The sequence below is a fragment of the Acartia tonsa genome, chromosome 14 (genome assembly GCF_053477335.1).
Source record: "Acartia tonsa isolate MP-2025a chromosome 14, ASM5347733v1, whole genome shotgun sequence".
NCBI classification, from domain to species: Eukaryota; Metazoa; Arthropoda; class Copepoda; order Calanoida; family Acartiidae; genus Acartia; species Acartia tonsa.
Window position 1 is genome coordinate 26,225,661 of NC_137273.1, and position 16,170 is coordinate 26,241,830.

The window sequence follows — 16,170 nt, forward strand, 5'->3', positions numbered from 1 at the left end:
CTCCTTTACTTTTAGTCCGTTTGGCAACTTTCAATTGACAATTAAATATTTAAATCAATGACAGTAGAGATATGTTAACTGAAAGAAAACTATGTGTTAACCAATTTTTCTGCTAGTAGAAAATATTTAACTTTTTTATACATTAATTGTTATTTATCGCATGATTGTTATTTATAGGGCTTTCCGCGAATATTAAAATGAAAAGTTAGAAGTTTAAAACAAGTTTTGTTAGCCCTGAGGGGACGTATTCTAATATTTGAGAAAATCATCTGTGATACAATAATATACATAATTTTTCAGTACCGGAACTAATTCGACGTATTCTAATATTTGAGGAAATCATCTGTAATACAATGCTATACATAATTTTTCAGTACCGGAACTAATTCGGCGGATATCAATAGGTTTCGAAGCACTACTGGAAAACAAATCAAATTTATGCAGGTGCCTCACCCTTGTTTTACAAATATGCCATTTGTTTGGTTGAGTTTTTTTCTGAAAAAAAGTTTCTAAGTTTCATTTTCTTTGATATTGTTATTCAGGGATAGATAAATGATAGATAAATCAATCTTGTTCTCAATTAAAAGATAAGGGATAAGACAATAGATGATTAATGCATATTTTCAATGGTGATAATAGTTATTTCTTTCATCGTATTATAAACGGCTTTCCGCGGATATAGAATGTACAATTATAAAAAAACTGGTTTTAATCCTATGATTGTACATTTTTATATTCGTAGAAAGCTGGATATAATACGATGCTAGACTTAGTTTTTTCGTATGGATGAGAACCGGTTCCTGTCCACCGGATTCGAATGAATACGAGAAACAAAATTACCCATTCTGTAGATTGGATTATTGGTTGAAATGTTTTGACACTGCTATTTCTAATAAACCATTTAAGCGAGATTTTATTGATATAATTGTTTTTAATTCAACCATTGAGATAATGTATTTTAATTCACAGTCCAAGGTCTTTTATAGACTCTCCAGATATTAATGTTGTCATCCTTGTTAAAATATATGTTTAAAAAATTCTGTTCTGAATGAATTTTTAGAATAAAATAACATAGTGTGATGTATAGTCCCTTTCTTCCTGACTTGAGAGCAATGTATGTATTTTGTATATTAGCTTTTAGTTCTTGTGTCAACGGTTTCGGAGCAAGACATTGCTCTGCAACACGACACGAACATAAAAGTGAACAGTTGTCTTAATATTAATGTTATTATTGTATGTTAACCTTGTATTGAATTAATACACTTTATAAGAATATTTAGCTGTTTGTTCTTGCTATTACTACACGTCATTTTGGCGCAGTAGTGTAGTACGAATCTACGGCTCAGATTTTCTTTTAATTGTATTATTTCTTTGCTTTAGTTTTGTTCAGGAATTTTTGGACGCCATGAAGGTGGACATTGATTATTACAAGAAGTTGTCCCCGGCGGAGAAGGAGGAGTATATGCTCCAATTGTTGGCCTCGCTGCAGGGTGATATTCATTCCAATGGGGATATGCTGGTTAATCTTACTGGAAGAATGGCGCCGCTGGAGGCGAAAGTTCAGGAATTGACGGATAATGTTGATACTAATGTTGCTGCGGTTACTGGACTGGCTACTCGGATAGACGATTTGGAAGATCGTCTTAATAAGGTGGTGGAGCCTAGTGTTGATAATGATATCAAGACTGAAAATGTGACTGTTGTGAATGAGTTTATGATTGGCCAGCAGCGAATTCTTGAAAAGATTGCCCAGCAGAATAGTTTGAATGACCAGCAGAATGGTTCGAATACCCAGCAGAATGGGTCGAATAACCAGCAGAATACCCAGCAGAATGGGTCGAATAACCAGCAGAATGGTTTAAATAACTCTATGTCGTGGCAGAGGACGGCTGGCGGATCTGGAGGATTTGGAGGATCAGAAGAGAAGCCTAAATTGTTTGCTAGTGGTTCTCGAACTATTTTTGGTGGAATGCAAGATCATGAAGATAAGATCGAAGCTCGAACTGCTAATGAAAAATTTTGTTTCCTTGAACAAGAAAGTTTGGTGGTGTTGCCAACACTTTCTATGGACAATTTCAAAGCTCCAATTGCTAATGAAAAATTTTGTTTCCTTGAACAAGAAAGTTTGGTGGTGTTGCCAAACAGGTTAGGGGGGGGAGAGTGTATAGGTGGAGAGGACCAGGTAACAGTCAAGGAGATGGTGAACCAGGTCGAACCTCTGGAGGAGGAGAGACATGTGATGCTGGACCAGGTCGAACCTCTGGAGGAGGAGAGACATGTGATGCTGGACCAGGTCGAACCTCTGGAGGAGGAGAGACATGTGATGCTGGACCAGGTCGAATTCCTGGACCAGTTATGCTTAAAGAATGGAGAGAGGGTGAACCAGGTCGAACCCCTGGTGAAAGAGAGATATGTGATGGTTAAGAACACCATGTCACCATTCTGTCCATTGAAGGACACCACGACACCATCCTGTCTAGTGAAGGACAACATGTGGGTGGAGGACACCAACATAATGTCCAGGGAAAGATATGTGCCGCCCTGGACATGTACTATGTTGGTGGAGGACACCATGAAAGGGGAAAAGGTGCCGCCCTGGACATTGCAGGACAACATGTGGGTGGAGGACACCAACATAATGTCCAGGGAAAGATATGTGCCGTCCTGGACATGTACTATGTTGGTGGAGGACACCATGAAAGGGGAAAAGGTGCCGCCCTGGACATGTATCAGCAGGGAGAGAAGGATAGACATGTGTTGTTAAAAAATTATCCTTTTATAGTTTGTTTCTACAGGGAGACAGTTGAGTATTGTTAAAAATTGTTAAAAATGTATTCTCTCTATCCTTTTATAGTTTGTTTCTACAGGGAGACAGTTGAGTATTGTTAAAAATTGTTAAAAATGTATTCTCTCTACAGTTTATTCCTTTCTACAATTTGCAGGGAAGCAAGGATTACATGTATTTCTTTCTATAGCTTATTCAGGACAGACGTGTATTGATTAAACGAGTATTTCTTTCTACAATTTGCAGGGAAGAAGGATTTTCTCTACAGTTTTGGATTGTATCAACAGGATATACATGTACTACGGCCTACGGCGATTTGACGGCGGTGTGGCGGCGATCGATTTTTGTAGTTTTGCAATTAAGATATCTATAAGTATTGTATCTGATAGATTTGACGGCTTATAAAAATGTATAGAAGTTGTGCTTCTGGAAGTATTTCTATTTAGGAAATAAAACTCGCAGATGTTATGTTGACATACAAATCATAGATTATTTGTGGAGCAACTTTTTCTAGAATGAACGAAAATTTATCTGCTATTGTTATATCCCTGTATATTACTGATCTTACTCGATTTTTTGGGAATGAATGTCAATTTATTTTCCATTGTTGTATCCATTGCTAATAAATATAGATCTCTGATATTATTCGAATTAGTGGGATAAATGTTAATTTATCTGCCATTGTGGTGTCCATGCATAAGGTTAGAATGTATAACATATAATTTGGAAAGCGCTGACATTGTTTAAATAATAAGAAGAGAAACGAAGCAACTCTATAAAGTTTGTGATAAAAAATAATTTGATTTATGGTAATTATTTGAATTCTGGACATATAACATTTTGTTAACTATTGAATACGAGTTTATGAGATTATGTTATTATGAAAATCAAAATATATGCATTTATTTTTTTTTGTGTTTTGTTACACTGGAATTGGATATTTGGATATATTTATTTTTGTTTCAGACTATTGTGGTGTCTAACAGAGATAAGAATAAAAAAAAATGGAAGATGGATTAATTTCAACGAAAATAGGAATACAATTTTGTAAAATTGTTAATGGAAGAAAATTGATTTTATTAAATGTTAATATCGTGATTTTATGAAAATTGGATAAAAATTTGAAATTAGATACTTTAAAAAGTATTAGAATTTTGATGAAAGGCTGTAAATTGTTTTAAAAGTTGAGTCAGTTATTATGGTTCTAAGTATTTAATTTTAAAACAATTATATTGCGGTTTATGTATAAATAAGAGTAAAGCTACTCTTAAGCTTATATGAATGGAAACAAAATATTTTGAATATGGTTAAAATGTGCTATGAATAATAACGATTGTACTTGCGTGAAGATAGATATGTGATCTTTGATCTGTGATATATTATTCATAGTACGAAATTTCTATTACAGATAGAACAGAAATTTTGTTTGTTTTGTTTTTGAATTTACGTTGATTTGGATTGATACATACTTGTCATCATGATCAGTAGAATGTGATATTTGATATTTGATTAATGGGCGGAATTTTTGTGGATTTAACTAGATTTATTTTAAACAATTAAATGGCGAGTTAAGATTGGAATGCATAACTCAGCAAAAAATTTTTAATGAAGCAAAAATTGTTATTCAGTATTTGATTATGATGTGAGATAGAGAGAGAGAGAGAGAGAGAGAGAGAGAGAGAAAGAGAGAGAGAGAGTGAGAGAGAGATATGTGTGTGGAATTGGATTGTACAATGGACATATGTGGATTAATTATGATATGTGTGCAAAATTGAAATGTATAATGGACATATTATATATATATGAATGAATTATCGGAAATATTTGTATAGTAGGAAATGAATGTTATTGGAAATATTTGTATGGAGAGAAGAGAACACTTGTTGATGTGTGTACAATGGATATATTATTTATGGATGTTTGTTGAAAATAAAACTTTGTGCAAGTTTTGACAATAGATCTAGTATATATAGGATTGTGTAGGGAAGAGATGTCTATTGTGTATATCTATATCCAATGATGGGTGATGCAATATAGATTAATACTAAATGTGTTGTTTAGACTTGGTGGTTAAATGTTGCAAGTTTAGTTTGACCTATATATGACTTCTATTGAAACGTTTTCGAATATGATGTATAAACCAAGGATATTAATATTCATAAAAATGGAGCATTAACACTCGTATAGTAAATGTTGATATATGATTTATATGATATATGATTTTTATTGTAATGAGGATATGATGTATAAAAACAAAGATGACAGCATCCGTAAAAACGAAGCAATGGAATGGCAGGACAAACGGACATCAACACTTGTATAGTGTCAAAATTAAATAATCAGAATATACATATAAGATTCAATGCAAAAATTGTAAGCAAATTTGTTTGTAATAAACAAGGAAGACAACATTAATAAAAGCGAAGTATTGAATGGTAGGACAAACGAACATCAACACTTGTATAGTGTCAAAACTGAAAAAATAAGTGCATAAGAGTCGATGTAAAATTGTAAGTAAATGTGTTAAAAAAGAACTGATTGAAACAGATTGATGTTTTACTTACATTTTATGAACTTGCTTATAGAGTGGCTTCGCTTATAAACCGCTTAACACGTAGCACATCTACTTGTTGTTGGGTAGGTGATAGGTTTGAATCTTGGTCTGACACTGAGTCATAACTAACAAAGTTAAAAATGGTTCCTACTGCTACTATGTGAGATGTGTGACGTTAAAGTTAGAGTGGGGAAATGTTTTCTTGAAAAAGGTTGTGCATCTCAGAGTGTTGGTTGTCTGAAGGGTGATTGGATGCTTGACACTGTAATCATAAAGTATTGTACTTTGTTGTCCCAGGAATCAATATACATCAAATCAATCGGATAATTAGATCATATAAAATTATTGGATAATTAGATATTTTAACTGCTTCGATTATAATGTTGAATTTTGTTGTTCCCGGAATTAGTATACAATCGGATAATTTGATCATATAGAAATTTGTGGTCAAATCAACATGTTTACAAATGGAAGTACGGACGTCATAGAAATGATTATAGTGTTGCTACGTTTTTTAAATTGTACCTACCTGCTGCAGAAATCACCATGAAAAGTTCGAAATACAAAAAGTAGATAGATGTAAAGTATGGATGGGCGGACCGAATCTAATTATAGAAAAAAACAAATATATCAATAACACAGGGTGGTGAATCAAAATGGTCGTATGGATGGGCGGACCAAACCTAATTATAGGAGAAGAATTATATAAATAACACAGGGTGGTGAATCAAATTGCACTCAAACTTGAAATTGAAACATTATGTGTTGCTCAATTTTGGATGAATCAAATTAACGTGAATAGATGTGGGCGGATTTCAATCTATTTAAAAACTTGGAATATAATGAACGTATTGCGAAAGTTTTGGTGGATCAGAATAAAATGGAAAATATTGAGGGGTGGATTGAAATCTACTAAAACTTGGAATTATAATGGATGTGTTAAGTTTTTGTTTAAGCTTAAATTTTATTAAGGACACTCGATATAGAATAGTATATATTGCGATTTAGTGATGTTGATTCAGCAAAATTATTTATGAAGCTTAGAATTTCATGAAGCAAAATTGTTATAATGCATTAGATATTTGAGTGGAGCTGTCTCTCTTCATGGAGAAGGGGGGTGGGCAATAATTTGGCAAGGAAAGTTTGCACTGTCTCTCGAAGTTGGTATGCGCAAGGTGGGGTGGTGCAGAGAGGTAGCAGCAATGATGAGCAGGAGTTGGGCGTTGTATGCGCAAAAGTTGAGCTGCGCAAGAAAGTGCTCTCAGGTATAGAGAAAAATAGTTAGTTGTGCTTCAACTTTCAAGATTCTAATACATAAAAATAGTTGTGGATGATATAAGTTATTATTCAGATATTTCATTGAATAATTAGGTAAATTTTTTACTGTATTAGACTAATATATTGTATTAAGAATTATTTTTATGTTGCTCGATTATTGACAAACATTTGATTAATATTATATTTCTTAATACATTTTTAAGAAGACATGTTGAAATTTTATTTGTTAAGTGATAACATTTAAGTATGGCATCTAAAATAATTGTATTATGTTTTAGATTGGTCGAAAAGAGGAGTAGTTGTGGTGGTTGAGATACAGTATTACCTGTTGGTGAGTTTTAGTTTGTTAAGATTTTAATGATGTTCAATATTGATATACATTTGATTAATGTTATATATATACTAATACATGTTAAAGAAATTATTTTATTTTGTTGAGTGAAAATAAAATATGTATTAAATAAGTTTTGGCATCTAAAATGATTGTATTTTGTTTTAGATCGGCCGCAAGAGAAGTAGTTGGTGGTGACTGAAATTTAGTTTTGAATTTGGCCATTGTTTTGTGTTGACATTGATATTATTTGAGAGTGGAGGCTGGTACATGATACACTTTGATCTGACCGATTATATGTTGAATTAAATGTTGGTGGAGAGAGAGTGGAGGCACATGATACACTTTGCTCTGACCGATTATATGTTGAATTGCTGCTGGAGAATCTGTTTATAGATTAGATGTGAAGTCTGTTGAAGTTCAGAATGCTAAACAGGAAGCTAAACAGGAAGCTAAACAGGATTGTTTAGTGATTGGGTCTGTAATATTGTGAAACATGCTATTGCTGCTGGAGAATCTGTTTATAGATTAGATGTGAAGTCTGTTGAAGTTCAGAATGCTAAACAGGAAGCTAAACAGGAAGCTAAACAGGATGCTAAAACTGTTCTCAATAATGCGGTCAAGAAGCTTGGAGTATCATCAGGAAGGTAGATATCAAGTTCAAGGTTCCTGTATTCTCTGGCAACTATAAGGAGATTTAGTGATCATGAAAAGTACCTGAAACTAACAACTGAGTGCTTGCACAAAACTTCAAAGGAAGCCTGTGCTGGATTGACAACATATTTGGAATGTATGGAGCTGCTGTTTATGGATTTACCAATATTCTGTCTATTGTGCAACAAAATATGTTTCCTCATGATGTACTAGAGCTGATGATGTTACAGATTAAATACTTGCAAACAATGATTGATGAAGCTATCTTTGAGTTCGAATATGATATCTTGCAAACAATGATTGATGAAGCTATCTTTGAGCTTGAATATGATATCTCTATTACTGATCTTGGCAAGAAGAGTCTTAAATCAACCAGTAGTGGCAAATCATATGCAACTAATGATAGTACTGGTGATAGTGATGATCATAATCCTACTGAAGCAAGTCAATCTGTTGGTACTGGTGATAGTGATAATCATAATCCTACTGAAGCAAGTCAATCTGTTGATACTGTTGTTGCAACCCTTTCTCAACCTGTTATAAGTACTCCAATCAACAGTCCAACTGTTGCCAAGGAGAAGAAAAGTAATTTAGATTTATAGATTGCTAGATTTATAATAACTGTTGAAAAGTTTTGAAGACTTGGAGGTGTTAAATTTAAGCATTTAAGCAACAGTTGTGGATAATAAGACGTCGGAGAGTAGTTTTGAAGCTTAATTTGAAAATTGAGGATTCGTATGTCAAGGATAATGAAAAAACATTGAGTTAAATGAGATATGTTGATATTGTAACATTTTGAACAGATGTGCACAGTGTGCCAGATTAACGTAAATAAATGCACAGTGAGTCAGGTAAATACAAAGAGTTAAACGAATTATGTTGATATTTATTTTGAACAGATGTGCACAGTGTGTCAGGATGATGCAAATAAATGCACAGTGTGTCAGGATGATGCAAATAAATGCACAGTGAGTCAGGTAGCTACAAAGAGATGTATTTACAGTTGTCAAAATGAGAAGTATTTAGTTGATAGATAATGATATACAGAGATATACACCATGGGCTAGAAGCTATTGTGAAGTTGTGCAGAATTTTAAAATAGCATGCATTGTATCTTAAATATATTTATGACTGATAAAACGGATATTTGTAAGTTGTTAATACAGTGGGCAGTCAAAGTATAATGCTGGTTAGTGAAATTTTAGCTGTTCTAAAGAAGGCGGGGCTTAAAGTTGATGTGGCTGTTGTAGATTTGACTGCCAGGTTGGATATCTTACTTGTCAATAGCTGGTGTGTTTGTTGATAGTTAGTATTGAAAAACAAAATGGATCAGATTTCGAATCAATCTATGGCGAAGGTTTTGGTTGCTTTTGTTCGGCTGCAGTTTTCTCTGTGTTTGTTGTTTCTGTTCATTGTTTTCAACGTTATCATTGGTTGGAGTGTCGACAGTAGCATCATTGTTATAACGAAAATCATTGGCAGTTTCTGTATTTTGAATGACATGTCGATTTTTGGGAATCCAACAGAGATGTTAATAGCAGTTATTGTGGTTGTCATTATTAGGCTTAAGTCATGCCTGACTATGCAATAGATATAATCTCCTGGATGATAAATGTGAACAGCAGTTCTGATTTTTGATCTGAGACCTCAAACATTTGGCAGGTTTGGTTACTAGAATGGTTGAGTTAGATGCTCGGTTGGCTAACCTGCAGGATCAGCAACGTATTTTGAATCAGGAAAGGGTGAATTTTGGGAAGTAGTTAGAGTCGATGCTAGAAAGGATTTGATCCCAATTTTTTGAAGAGATTGGAGGCTTCTTGTGGTGGAGGTGAATGGCTGTTGTGTTGTTTGAGAAAATCACAGTTGCTAAGTGGAAACCAGTTTATAACTAAGTTTATAACTAAGCTAGGGTCAACTGGTATAGTTATATCGTCTGTGGTGTTGTAGCATTGGTATGGTTATGTCATTTGTGAGATGTTGATGGATTGATGGATAATGATGGATTGATGGATATGAATGATACTACTATGGTTGGTATGGTTATATCATTTGTGAGATGTTGATGGATTGATGGATAATGATGGATTGATGGATATGAATGATACTACTATTATCAAGAAAAATCTGGCAAAAGAATGAATATTATGATCAAGAATAATTATAGTTTTACTGTGTATTAATTCATATTTTATTTTATTTTTATGTATTAATGTTTAAGTATTTGTTGAGGCAGTAGTAGTCTCGAAAGGTTTAATATTAATGCTTTTATAACAATGCATCTCTAATGACATGTTTTTAAATCAATGCATTCTGATGGTTATATGTTAATCAGTGTTTTTATTTATCATGCATTTATAATAACTATGTTAATCAATGCATTTCCAATGTTTATGTGTTAATCAATGCATTATATGTTAATCAATGCATTTTTCAATGATTATATGTTAATCAATGTTTTTTTAAAAAAATAAAAAAAAAAAAAAAAAAAAAACACATAAAAAAAAAGGAACATATAAAAAACATAAAAGAGTTCTAAGGAACCAAAACAAAAAGAAAAAAAAATGTATATGAAATGTTTAAAGATCTGGAAATAAAATAAAAAAAATAAAAAATTATGGCAGGTGTCATACCAGATCAATTATTATCTATTTAATAAGCATTCAATGCTACTTATAATATATATGATAATTAACATGTAATAAACATATTGTTATATTCAATCTGAAATATTACAGTTTTGAAATCCATGTTCCTGTTAAAGCCAGGGAGAAATGTGATGTATAGTCCCTTTCTTCCTGACTTGAGAGCAATGTATGTATTTTGTATATTAGCTTTTAGTTCTTGTGTCAACGGTTTCGGAGCAAGACATTGCTCTGCAACACGACACGAACATAAAAGTGAACAGTTGTCTTAATATTAATGTTATTATTGTATGTTAACCTTGTATTGAATTAATACACTTTATAAGAATATTTAGCTGTTTGTTCTTGCTATTACTACACGTCAATAGTACAGAAAAATATTGTTTAAAAAATCGAGAATGATTTTATCCTTAGAAATCTATTCTAAAAACTTATTATATTTTAATAAACTTTTATTTCTTCTTTTATTTAATGCCTTTTTTACAAAGTGGTTGCTTTAAAAAGCATTACTAAATCGGTCCAGTGGTTATAGAGCTTTTAATTTAAGTTAGACATCGTTTTATTAAGTATCATATTTTAATTATATTTTAATACAAGTATGTGCCTTTAAAATACATACAATTAAGATCAATTTGTTATTATTTTGACCAGCGGAAAATGTAAATTATAGAGTCACCACGATACTTTTTGTTTCTATATCTGAGGGTCAAGCTACAGCTGTGGAATCAATTCCGTTTGTTGTTATACACAAAATAGAATAAAATCAACAAGTTATGTGCTTCATTTTATCATTCGTTGGCTAATAAACATTAGATACTTTTATTAATTCATGATTTATTGGTTCACACTTGCAGTGTCCAAACTTTTACATTCATAATGTTTATATTCAATAGTCCATTAAGTTCTCTGGGTGATTAAAGATTATTTACACTGTCAATATTATTAACGGAATTGAATACCAACCGGTTATGTCTTTTGGTGGTTTCTATAGCTATCTTATATCAAAGTATGACAGTTCAATTTCTGATTTTTATAGCCTTTTAATCTGCTGTTATTTTGTGTAACTGAATCACAACTAAAATTATATTTGAAAGAAATGATTTTGAACCAATTTTTAATATTATTTTTTAAATTTTAGGTATGTTTCTTCGGTTAGAAGCCTTGAAAGCATGGATGACACAATGAATTGATGAACATTCTAAATTATTTTTTTCTGGCTGTTAATTTACAGTATAAATTTATAATTTGTATGTTTTTTTTAAAAAAGATATGAATAAGACTTTCGTTTTTTTTTTGCTCAAAGAAAACTTGAAGGAAATAAGAGATACAAATTGTTTTAAAAACTCGCCGTTTCTAGGCCTAACAGCCGCAGGCGGTATATTTTTGCCACGGTGTTAGCATGTTCAGTGATATGTATTCTGAAGACGAATTGAATTGTAATGATACATTGATGGAAGATAAATTAATCCAACCCTTAATTAATGCTTCAAAATGTTCTTTTTTTTCTTCAAAACCTGCTTAAACTATTGCCAAAGACCAATGATAATAAATAGACTGCTACTCATTCTTGAAAATATATATTTATCTTCGTATGTCTTGTTTTGCTATTTTTTTCGAAATATATATCGCAATCCTTGGGATCTTTTTGAACGGATCTGTTTTTAATTCTAGTGTCGAAGAAAATAAATAAAAGAGAAGAAAAAAACAATCAGAATGTCCAATGATTGAGACATATGTTAATCTTTTTAAATCATGTGATATTTGTGTGTTAGAACATGTTAGAGTTGTCCTATCGATTTTAAACTTTGGATGATGATTCCTGTAATAGTAAGGTCCAATTTAGAAAACGTAGCAATTCTATAATCGTTGCCCGAAAGCCGTACGTATTTTCAAAACAAGTTCAATATTTTAAGTGTAGAAAATCTATAATCAAGTCTTAATCAATAATCACCAGACGAGAAATTGTTGTTGATTTGATCCTTATTAATGATAAACAATTTCCCATTCTGGAGATTATAATTATTGGCGGAAAAGATTGATCAATTCATGGTTTGTACAACTTATTTCAGATTTAAGAAAACGAATGAGAAAACGTGTTTATAAAACTTTGGGTACCGCTCCAATCTAAGTTTGCTGTCCAATGTGCCCTCCCTTCCTGTGTTAAAGTACATAAATGTTTTAGGGCAAAGAGTTATTACTATTTAATTAGGGCCTCAAATACCCCTAAACAGAACGGAGCACTTGAAGTAGATGCGTGCACAGTAGGCCGACTCAAGATGCAAAATTTTTTGGCGCGCTATTTTAACCCATTCTATTCATAAATATAAGACTATTGATACCTTTAAAAGTGTTCTCAGACTATTTTTTCAGCAATATGTCAAATTCGAATTTCATAAAAAAGGGGAAGGTTCCCCCTTGGGGGTGAAATTTTTTTTTCTTTCAAACCATGGCTTTATACACCTTCCTGAATTCGTCTTGAAGAGTACATTAAGAATCAAAAAAAGTTTTTTAAAAATATTGATCCCAGAAAAAGTTATCCTCAAATAACCGTCAAAATCACCTGATTTTGCTAAAATGGCCAAAATTGTTAGTTTTTTGAGAATAGCTCTTGCTATGATCAAAATATTTTAAAATCGTTTTTTGATCCTTAATGTACTCTTCAAGACGAATTCAGGAAGGTGTATAAAGCCATGGTTTGAAAGAAAAAAAAATTTCACCCCCAGGGGGGAACCTTCCCCTTTTTTGTGAAAATCGAATTTGACATATTGCTGAAAAAAAGCTACCAGAACACTTTTTTTGGTATCATTGGTCTTTATATCATAAAAGGAATGGGTTGAAATAGCGCGCCCATTGAATTTCAAAAAAAGTGGTAATTCTGAGTCGGATCAGGGGTTTCCTGAAATCTTTTTATGCTTGCTGTACCTCTAAATTATTGTAAATGGTCATACAGTAAAGAAATTAAAAGATAAGACAATGGTCGATAAATTGATATTTGCAGTGTTGCGGAGCCGGGAGCCGTGGAGCCGCCATATTTTGCTGGAGCCGGAGCCGTAATTTTCGTTAAAAAACGGCTCCGGCTCCGGACTAGAAAATAAAAGAATTTTTTTTATAAATTATAATTTGGTAACTCTGTTTTGTCATGTGAAAATGCCCTTTTTAAGTTTTTCAAGTCCATTTTTATCAAAAATTGAACTTTTAAAACCTTCAAAAGTAAAAAATAAAAAACATTTCTTATGGGGAAAAAATATGTCGAGTTTTTCTTGATTTTAGGACGGAGCCGGAGCCGCACCAAAATCAAACCGCAACGCTGGATATATGACAACCGCAATTATAATATACTTCATTCCTTATAGAGATCCATATATTGCCAGTTCGAACCGACTTATCAAGATTTGATTAAGTATCAAAAGTTTGAAAACAAGCTTTGAGTACCTGTAAAACAAAATCTTTTCATGAGGAGTGCTAAAATACCCTACTGAAAATATCTTTTAAGAAAGTGTTAATCCTTTCTATTTATCATCAGGGGGTGACACCCCGTCCCCCCCCCCATCATTCACGTCCCAGGTTTCAAGGATTTCTGGTGCCTAAAAAATGAAATAGTGACACTTTTTTGACGTTTGAAAAAAAAACCCAAAATTTCGCCTAAATCAACGTAAAAAACAAGGATAAAAATATCTATAGAATTAAAAAGAAAGTTAAAGAAAGATACACAGATAGAGAGAGAGAGAGAGAGAGAGAGAGAGAGAGAGAGAGAGAGAGAGAGAGAGAGAGAGAGAGAGAGAGAGAGAGAGAGAGAGAGAGAGAGAGAGAGAGAGACAGAGAGAGAGAGAGACAGAGAGAGACAGAGAGAGAGAGAGAGAATGAGAGAGAGAGAGAGAGAGAGAGAGAGAAAGAAAGAAAGAGATGGAATTCAGAGAGAGTGAGGGAGATAGAAAGAAAGAAAGAAAAGTAAAAGAGAGAAGGAGAGAGAGAGAAGAGACATAAAATAAACAAAAAGAACTAAATTATATTCTTATTAATTGATTAAGTAATTAATTGTTAAAGTGATCTAAAGATAAATGAAATTATCTATAGAGATGCTACGCATCTAAAAAAAAACAAGGAGCCCAAATTTTCTCCCCAAAATGTGGTAAAATTTTGAGAAGCCGCTGCCGTGAGGAATAAAAAAGTTGTAATCATACCTAATTAAGTCAATTATAAGGAGTGTGCAGGCATTTCCACGCATAAATTATTACAACAGAACAAACAGCAACTTGCTTTACTCTACTGTAAGTGGCTTGGCCCTTAGTTTTAAGACTATTCCAAGACTCAAATCTAAAACTGAAATAACCTAAAACTATTTGGAACTTGCATAAAACTGAGAAATCAATCAGTTGGCTAACGAAGTCCTAAAAAACAAACAAACAAAAAATACTTCCTGATATAATAGGATATTAAACATCTACTGGCCTCGCCCCTAGCATCTAAGAACTTATATTTGAAGAGAAGAAAGGGTTAGAAAAATAGTCTAAAACTATCCCAGGAAGATTCACAAATCTAGATTCTAGGTTCCGTGATCAGCGTATTTTAACCTTACTACTTGCTTTATAATATAGAATCGCAACTTTTGGCTAATACTCCACAAATCATTAGGCGGAAGTAAACGCGCACCTAATGAGGGCAAAGATTATGTTATGTTTAACCGGATTGTTTATTATGTTCTACTCTTAATTATTATAATTTTGTCTATCTATCTATCTATCTTTATATGTCTCTCTCTTTCTATTTGTCTGTTTTTCTTTTTCTCTATGTCTCATTTTCTTTTTCTTTCTTTCTCCCTACTTCTATCTATCTAACTAGCTTTTTTTCTTCTCTCCTCCCCCTCTCCCTCTCTCTCTATCTATCTCTCTCTTTCTCTCCCCATCTCTCTCTCTCTCTCTCTCTCTCTCTCTCTCTCTCTCTCTCTCTATCTATCTATCTATCTATCTCTCTCTCTCTCTCTCTCTCTCAATCTTGCTGTCTCTTTATCTCTCGCTTTCATTTTATCTCTTGTCTATCTGTCTTTCCTTTTGTATGTCTTACACCTTGGTGCATTTCAACTTTGAAAGCACAATTGACTAGTTTATGCAAATTCTAAAGTAGTAAGGATTTTTTTTCAATAAGATCTCGCTATTCTCTGCACCGTTTTAGTTCTCCATTTTAGGACAGTTTCACTTTGATCACTAGATGGTTTTAGGATTTTTTAGTCCATTTATCCTCTCTGCTTGGAGTGCAGTAACTAATATAAAAAAGAATAACATGTTGTATTGTATGCCATGTAAGATCTCAGAAACCACTGGACCAATCGGTCCACAATTTTTGGTAAATCTTTGTATTGGTCCTTGTCAGGTTTTATACTATTTTCTAATTGGTAGGTCAACCTCTCAAGAATTAAGGGGTTATTCGTAAAAAATATAATTGCCCAATTAAAAAAAAAGGATCTAAGATTCAGTAGTCCTCCCCTCTTCTTTTGTGCATAGCCCCAACAGACTAAGGTCGAACCATTATTTATAAGCTTTTTGTTTTTGACCAATTTTAATTATTCTGGACTACTGTGCTATTATACAATGCAAGTCTTGGAATGCTAAAAATATTAGACATTAGATCTAACTTCATTTTTTCACCTTTAGTAGTAGCATTATCAAACTATATACATTGGCCGTCGGTATTCCACTTTTAAAACCAGTTAATTCTTATGCTACTTTTTTTTAGTCATTTGATAAGAACTATAGACATGTATGGACGAAGCCCAATCTGCTCCACTTTTGAGCAAGACGAATAAGATATTGTTTAGAACTGAATCAATTGAATTTTAATAAAAACAGACCTAGTAAAAAAGATGTAGATCAGAAAACACAATTATGTCCTATGATAGTACAATTATTACGCAATTAATATGAAGAAATTT

General features: G+C 32.7%; 1 protein-coding gene and 1 long non-coding RNA gene across 2 annotated transcripts in view; both read left to right on the forward strand.

The window, feature by feature from the left end:
- LOC145305382 (uncharacterized) overlaps positions 1-16,170 on the forward strand; it is a 153,751-nt gene that overhangs the window by 14,679 nt on the left and 122,902 nt on the right. The window lies entirely within an intron of this gene.
- LOC145305495 (uncharacterized) lies at positions 4,547-7,187 on the forward strand. Its single transcript, XR_013874603.1, has 2 exons — positions 4,547-6,948; positions 7,117-7,187. It is a non-coding gene; the product is annotated as an uncharacterized LOC145305495 (long non-coding RNA).